Raw genomic sequence first — 9038 nt, forward strand, 5'->3', positions numbered from 1 at the left:
CTGAAAGTGGAAAAGATGCTGTTTAATGCTCAGAATCGACACACCCCCTTCCTGAGTCACAGCCACACACACAGGGAAGCCCTCAGCATGTGGAACAGACAGTCCTCTGCTTCCCACTGTCCCAGGAGGGGCTCAGGACAGTAAACTCCCACACAGAGACCAACAGGTGAGTTTCCCACACTTTCTTCAGATCAGCCTCCCCTCCTGGTGAGGCCCCCACGTACCCAGCTGCAGCGGGCACCTCAGCTGGACCTGACGACCCCCTGCAGGTCACAGACCAGCCCTGATCCATCCCCACGCAGAGCAGAGCCCTCACCCTCAGCCCAGATCTCAGCCCTCGGGAATGGGGGGACCTAGAGTCCTGATGCTCAGTGACGGATCCAGATTGGAACCACCTGAGTCACGTTAAAATACGATTGAGGTTGGATTCCACACTGACATTATGAAAAGGAATCTGTGGTCAGAGGGCACAAAACATGTATATGCAGAATGCCTCACTGATCTAATGGGAAGCCTGGGCTGAGCACCACTCAGAGGTGGGAAGCTCAGCACAGCCATTTTCTTCTTCTCTGCCAGCTTTACAGAGCTATAACTGATGAATAACAATGGTGAACATATGAGGCATACAAGGCGATTATTTGACAGATGTGTAAAAATTATCAAAATAAAGGAATTTACATGTCTATCAACTCACAGTTATCATTTTACTTCTGTGTATTTAGAACACTTAAGTGAGGGAATTCCCTGGCGTTCCAGTAGTTAAGACTTAGTGCTTTCACTGCTGTGGACCTGGGTTTGATCCCTGGTTGGGGAACTAAGATCGCACAGACAGCCAAAATAAATGAATAAATAAATGCATAAATAAAAGAACACTTAAGTGATGTTCTCTCAGCACATTCAAGTATAGAAACACACTATCATTAACGATAGCACAACAGACATTAGGCGTACGTGTTGTACTTATTCATTTTACAACTGAACATTCGTAACCTTTGACCAACATCTCCCCATTTACCCCACCACCCAACCTTTCCTAGCAACCTCTATACTCTATGGTTCTATGAGTTTGACATTTCTACTTTCCACATAAAATGTCTATCTTTTTCTGTCATAATAATGTCATCATTTATGGCTGACATGAATTTTCTAAATCCATTCACTTGTCAACAAACACTTTGGTTCTTTCTACATCTTGGCTGCTGTGAACAATGCACTAATGCTCACTGGAGTGCATATATTTCCCTCAGTATAATGATTTCATTTCCTTTGCATATCTAGCCAGAGGTGGGTTTCAGATTGTGTGCCTGTCCTATGTTTAATTTATTGAGGAACTTCCACATTATCTTCAATAAGAGCTACATTATTTTAAATCCCACCAACAAAGCACAAGAGTTCTGTGTTCTCTGTATTGTGCGTGTGTGTGTGTATCTGTGTGTTTGAGACAGGTAGGAAGAGGACAGTAGAAGAACCAACCGGCCTGGCTGCCAGCAAGTAGCAGCTACAGTTTGCCAAGGATGAGCGTCTGGACTACAGATCACTGTGGTGCTGCTGGGTCTCTCTTTCGTGGTACAATCTTTCCCTACATCAAAGAACTTAGTGGCCCCTCTCAAGTTCTGTTCACAGAAACACACCTAGCAGAATCTCCCTCATAAAAATCATCTGCCATTTGAAGCTTAGTACTCATAATTTCCCTTCTGAAAACTCTCATAGGGTCCAACACAGTCTCGAAAAAAATCCATAATGATCCACTAATGCTGCTATAAAATATCAGAAAACATTCCAACCCAAATAAATCATGCCTGAGGGACAACTACATACGAAGACACCCAAGGGACCACTAGAAGCAAAACGCCATATTTTCATTCACCGTGGGGAACACAGACCAAACACTGTCATCTCCGAAAACTACGTATAAAAGGCTTTCCTGGTGGCGCAGTGGTTGAGAGTCCGCTTGCACATGCAGGGGACACGGGTTCGTGCCCCGGTCCGGGAAGATCCCACATGCCGCGGAGCGGCTGGGCCCGTGAGCCATGGCCGCTGAGCCTGCACGTCCGGAGCCTGTGCTCCGCAACGAGAGAGGCCACAACAGTGAGGGGCCCGCGCACCGCAAAAATAAATAAATAAATGAAAAGATGTTTCCAATGATGCACATGCCCCGGGGGGCCCCAACACCTCCCAAGGAAACACCAAATTCTCTTTTGTAACTATCATAGTACATCTAAAACTTTCTCCATTTGCAAGCCAAAATACTAAAAAAAAAAAACAAAAAAAACCAAAGGTAACCCACAAAATGATCTCTGAAATTTTCCCTGTATTACTCTAAAAACTGCACAATGACTCCTGACCTTCCAAAAGACCAACGCAAGTCACTTGTGGAGTGGATGCCGTGGGGCACCCTGTAGCTCCATCCCCTGAGGACAAGTCACCCATCCTACTGCACCCGATGACCACTGTGGGCTTAGTTAACCCAACACTTCTCATATTGGAGGAAAATGTTTTTCTCTGCCTATATCCACTGCCTTCATTCCTCCTCACATATAATCAAGAAATACCCAATTAAACCAATACATGGAAACCTCAGTCTCAGCAGCTAGGTCCCAGGGAACCTGAGCTAAGACATTCTGGCACCTCAAACCATAATGCATCCCACAACTACCAATTCCAGGTGCTCCAGCCAGAACTGAGACATAACCTGCAGCAGTTCCTCACACCGCTTGAGCCCACAAGAGAGAGGTGCGCACACCATTCATGGGGCTCATCTTGAAGCCCACACTGGCTGCCATGTCCCTGCTGCAGACCCCTACAGGCTCTCCTCCAATTTGCCCATTTCGCTCTCTCTCCTCCAGGCGAACATGAGACAATGGGGAAAAAGCAAAAAGCCTTCTCTTTTTGCTTCCTCTGCTCTTCCTGTCACCGTTCGTCCTCCATTTCTCTTCCAGCACCATGATGCTCTGAAGGCCACTGTTCCACCTTTCATCCTGTCCTGGACTCTCTGTGTGAAGGGCCTCACCGCTGTTAGCCGCCCCCTACCGCTGATCTAGAGCCCCTCTATGTTGCTCTCCAATCCCTGCAGATCCGGCCTTTTTAATTACTTCTCTATTGTATTCACCAGCTCCTTTCGAGGCATAATCGCTTTCATTTTACTATCTCTTTACAACTCCCTCAGCCATCCTCTACGTTCCCATCGGTTCGCACACATTCTTTCCTTTCCCGCAGTCGCTCGGTCTCAGCTTCCCCTGATTCCCCTCCCGCACATACTCAGAAAGATGGCGGCGGAATAAGATGCCCGCCAACTTTCCAATGGAGGTGAATTTGATACCGAAGACCACTTGGTGTCACAAGGCTGGCCCAGGTCACCTCCCCCTTCGCGGGGTGAGGGGAAGGGCTGAGCAGGAAGGGGAGGCCAGAGGGGCAGAAGGACCGGCCTGAGGAGACGCGAGGACAGGGGGGCTGGGAGGGAGGGAGGGGGTCTCCGGGAGGGGCGGGCTCTGCAGAACCCCAGGACCGGGGAAAGGACGCGGCCTCTCCGGGAGCGGGGCGGCCGGCGCTGCCCTCCAGGGGCCGAGAGGGCGAGGCTGCGGGTCTAGAATACAACTCGGCGAAGAGGATTTTAAATGGGGAGGCGTAGGTAGTAAAGGGTTTTAAGCAGAAAAATGTCGCGAATGGAGGTGTCTACCTGGACCGAAGGTAGAAAAGCCAAGGACACGTGGACCGGCCTCAGCGATTTCAAACTCAAGGAAACCATACCTACCTGTAACGGCGACGTCTGGATTTACGTGGGGCGGAGGGCCGGCTGCTGGGATTTAAGGTTCGTAGTGACGCCCACACCAGAAGGTGGAGAAAGGTGGACCACGCAGCACTGACTTAGAAAGAAGAAACTTAACGCTTTCCAGTGACCTGGGCTCCGAGGTCTACGCTTCCGTTTCCATAAAAAAATGCGCAAGCGCAGTTTAGAGGCGGAGTTCACGGGGCGGGGCCTGGGCGGAGCGCTACTGGCGAGGGGCGGGGCGAGGAGAGCCCAGATCTTCGCCTGGAACGCCGGCAGGCGGGGCTTAGGTTGGTGCTTTCCAGTACCATTAATTCTTCTCATTTTACGCTCCTGTCTGAAACAGTTTAAGGTAAACGCTTGCAGTTGTGTGGACTACTTCTGTCTGAAAGTAAGATGTTTCCTCCTAACAAGTTGAAAACGGTTTCAATAAAAAGCTCATATTTGCCAGCTGGTTTCTCCCACGTCCCGCTCCTGCAGCTCAAGCCAAGTCACTGGTTGGGAACTTGGGTCTCCAAGTGGTAGCTGTGGGGCGCTAGTTGGATCCGGGAACATTTTTGCAATTAGAATTAAGCGGTTTAAGCAAACAAGACCTGGACTTGCTACTGTATTACGAACTAAAATAAGAAATACAAAACTCTCCCCACGTAGGCTGGCCCATTTCACCCTGACACCCTACCAAAGAGTTTTCCTTTCTATTTCTCATTCAGCCAGGCCAGCTCAACACGCTGTCAGTTCCAGAGACTTGGGGACAAAACCTGGGGTTTGAGGCTGAAAGGCTAAGCCGTTTGATAATTTCCCTCACCATTGCTTTATAAAGAGCAATACATTGTTTTTAATTCCTATAAACTGCATTGTTCATTCTTTCCTTTTGCCTGAAGTGTTTTATTTGCCTTTCCCCGCTCAGTTTTATTGAGATGTACTCGACATACATGACGTTATGAGCTTAAGGGGTACAGCATAATGTTCTGACTTATATATTGAGATAGTGCAATAAATTTAGTAAGGATCCATCATCTCATATAGATACCATAAAAAGAGAAATCAAAAATTTTTTTTCTTTTTATGAGAGTATTGACTGAAAAAAAATGCACAATACGAGAGTTGCTTTGAGGACACTGAAGATTAAGTGGTCAAGGGGGAAGAAGGAGCAGCGGATCCATCACACCCACCCCTGCACCTTCTGGACTTGTTAGGTGAGAATGATAAACCTACTTTTTTCAGTCACTGTTTTCCAGGCAGCCTATCACTCAGAAATAAAAACTGTCCTACCCGAGAAATAGGATTATTATTTTTCATGGGTGTAGAATGGAGTATTTCCGATCGAATCTTGAATTTTAAATGTTGTGGCTTGAAAAAAAGTCACGAAGACATCCCTTCACGGATGAGTTAGATCTGTTCAGCCTATGTTGTAGAAAATTCAGTGTGTGAACAAATTATACTGGGAGAATTTATAACAAATATTCAGAACATTAGGCTGTAAAGTATGGTAACAAGGAAATTGGGGCCACAAATATAATTACATGTTTACTTGAAAATCTGACCTACTGATCCATTAAATCATGCATTACAGCAACCTCCTTTGCACTGATAAAGCGCATTCATGCATCTATCATTCAGAAATGATTCCAATCACTGAAAAGCTAGCAGGAAACGAAATCAATATCCTGCCTTCAAGTAGCTTATATTCTAAAAGGGGAAGTCAGTAAAAATTAAATAAGATTATGATGGTGTTTAGTACAGTGAAGTTCATATGTACAATGATAGAGTGACAGGTCATTCTAATTTAAACAGTGTGTTCAGGAAATGCCCATAAAAGGGATATTTGCATAATATCATTAATTAATTGAGTTCGTCATGAAAATACAAACCAGGAAGGGCAATTTGGTGGAAAAAAGTAGGAGAAAATTTCCAAAATTGGAACATATTTACAAGATTAAGGACTAGCCACAACTGGTGTGTGGCTTGGTGAAGTGTGATATTAAATTTCTATTGGAGACAATTAGAATTGTGAACTTCTATTAATTAGAATTTTTTGTTGTTGAGGATTTAAAATGCAAACTTAAAGGATAAACATAAAATGGCTGTGTATCTTTTGCATGTTGATTCTTCTTTTTAAAAACAATAGTTTACCTAGAGGCCTTACAGTATAAGTAATAAGATTCCAAACCACGAAGACCTGTTTGGAGAATGCACAGACGTGTTTCGTCATGGCATCCTCACTACTACCAAGAGGACGTGAAGGTGAGGTGGGATAATGAAGTAGTGGAAAGACAGCACTCACAACCTGAAGGTCAAGAAAGCAATGTTGAAAGGTGTCCAGAGCCACCAAAAAAAAAAAAAAAAAGTAGATCCAGATGTCACCCACCTTCCAACTGCCTGAAACACTGCAGCTCAGGAGACAGCTCAAATATCCTCAGAAGAGCACCCTGGGAGAAACAACTTGAACACTATGCCATCATCAAGACCCCCCTCACCACCAAGTCAGCCATGAAGAAAGCAGAAGACAAAAACACACCTGTGTTCATTGTGGGTATCACCACCAACAAGCACCAGACTAAACAGGCTGTGAAGAAGCTCTATGACACTGACATGGCTAAGGTAAACACCATGATCAGGCCTGATGGAGAGAAGGCCTATGTTTAACTGCCTACTGATTATGATGCTTTGGATGTTGCCAAAAAAACTGGGATCATCTAAACTGAGTCCAGCTGGACAGTTACACATATAAACGTTTTCACTATAAAAAAAATCATAAATAATTATTTACTCTAAAGAACAGGGAAAAATAGGAAAACAGTAGAAAAAACAAAGGAGACAATATAAAACCAAAAGCAAGGTAAGAATTTAAAATACCTAAACAATAAACTCTTTAAAACAAAGTGACCTAAAGATTCCAATTGAAAAGCAAATATTTTCAACTGGACTTTTTTGAACACAGACAACAATATGTCTCCCACAAGAAATGCACTCCAAAAATTAAAATATACACAGTAAAAAAGCATGAAAAAATACACCATTTCAACACCATTCAAAATAGAGTGGCTAACATAATACAAAGTAAATTAAAGAGTAAATAATGTGTCAAGAATAAGGAAATCTATTTTATAATCATAAAGACAGAAATTCATCAGAATGACATGAGAATCAGAAACTGCCATAGAACTGCATTTCATTATAGCCACAAAAATATTCTGGAGAAAAGTTTGGAGACAACAACACAAGGATAAATAATCTACTTATAAGTTTTTCGAACCCATCATGGAAAGAAATTGTTAGATTCTCTAAAGGCCGAGAACCTACGGATGCACTGTTACCTTCTGGTATAAAGTACCTAGGTGGAAGAAAACTGTGGTGGTGAAAGGAACATGATTCATTAGGATCATGAAAAATAATTAAACTTTATTAATTAAAACAAGGGACCTGTGATACATTCTGAATAAAACAGTATCAAAAGGCAACGACAGCAGTTAAATGTCAAACATATATATACACATAGAATTCTGGGGCGCTTTTTTGTACATTTATTTATTTATTTATCTTTGGCTGTGTCGGGTCTTCATTGCTGCACGCGGGCTTTTCTCTAGTTGCAGCAAGCGGGGGCCACTCCTTGTTGCAGTGTGCAGGCTTCTCATTGCGGTGGCTTCTCTTGTTGCAGAGCACAGGCTCTAGGCATGCGAGCTTCAGTAGTTGCAGCACGTGGCCTCAGTAGTTGTGGCTCCCGGGCTCTAGAGCGCAGGCTCAGTAGTTGTGGCGCACAGGCTTAGATGCTCCGCGGTATGTGAGATCTTCCCAGTCCAGGGCTCGAACCCGTGTCCCCTGCATTGGAGGTGGATTCTTAACCACTGTGCCACCAGGGAAGCCCTAGAATTCTGGGACTTTTGATTAAATTTTCCTCTTGTGATAACTGCTCTCCCTTTAATTTCGAAGAATAAGACTAGTTTTTCATTAATCATAGACCTATACAACAGCTATTCCCATGCAATGGAGGAAGTGACCGAATTTTCCCATGCATTCTGCCTACCACATAATCAGTCCCTGTTAACCTGTCACTCTCCTCCCATGAAAAGTCCATTCCCTTAATGTCCTGCCTGACCTATTCATGGTCAGTTAGTAAAGCATTCTGTCCTATAACCCGCTATGACCTATCTACAAAAGGACACATGGGGCTTCCGTGGTAGTGCAGTGGTTGAGAATCTGCCTGCCAATGCAGGGGACACGGGTTCGAGCCTTGGTCTGGGAAGATCCCACATGCCACAGAGCAACTAAGCCCGTGAGCCACAACTACTGAGCCTACGTGTCTGGAGCCTGTGCTCCGCAACAGGAGAGGCCGCGACAATGAGAGGTCCGCGCACCGCGATGAAGAGTGGCCCCCGCTCGCCGCAACTGGAGAAAGCCCTTGCACAGAAACGAAGACCTAACACAGCCAAAAATTAATTAATTAATTATTTTTAAAAAGACACATGAATTAACATGATAAATCATGTCACAGTTTTACATTATTTTTTGTCCCCCCTTGTTGATAATTCAAACAATATTGAATTTGATAATTCAAGGTCGTTTTCTCAGGAAACATGGATGTGACTGACCCACACCTAATCAAATTGGACCCCTCATTTTATAGATTCCTTCCCAGAGACTATCATGGAAGACCTGTAACGCAGGCGTAAGATCAAGACTTCAAATTTCAGGTTGAAAGGTATAAATATAATGTAGTCTTTTCAAAAGAACTCCAATAATTACATACTTATACAGAGAAGATATTGGCATACTTCTACATATGTCCTTCTTCTGGTACTATAAACATCATGTCATACGTTTTAACGTATTGTCATTTGCAATGATTCTGCAGCATCCAGTATCTCACATTAACCTTGGACAAATAAGACATTATTCCTAGTATGGATTCTCTGATATGTCACCTGTTGTAAAAATTGCTCAAAAAATTTACTTAATTCAAAAAATTTACCTAACGTGAGGATTCTCCCCCAATATGAGTTCTTTGGTGAACCCTGAGGATGCACTGTTGTGTCAATTTCTTTCCATGTTCAGTAAATATCTATAGTTTCTGACCTGTATGAATGCTCTAATTACAACAAAGGTGTGGATACCTAATGAAAATTTTTACAACATTCATGACATTTGAAACGTTGCTCTTCAAAATACATTCTCTATGTTTCAGAGCATTGATCTCCAGGTACAAGCCTTAGCACACATACTGCTTTGTGTGGTTTCTCTCAAAGATATATATTGAGAAATCTAGTGCATTGTG

Source organism: Mesoplodon bidens (assembly GCF_964165515.1).
Source record: "Mesoplodon bidens genome assembly, chromosome: 18".
In the NCBI taxonomy this organism is placed as follows: Eukaryota; Metazoa; Chordata; class Mammalia; order Artiodactyla; family Ziphiidae; genus Mesoplodon; species Mesoplodon bidens.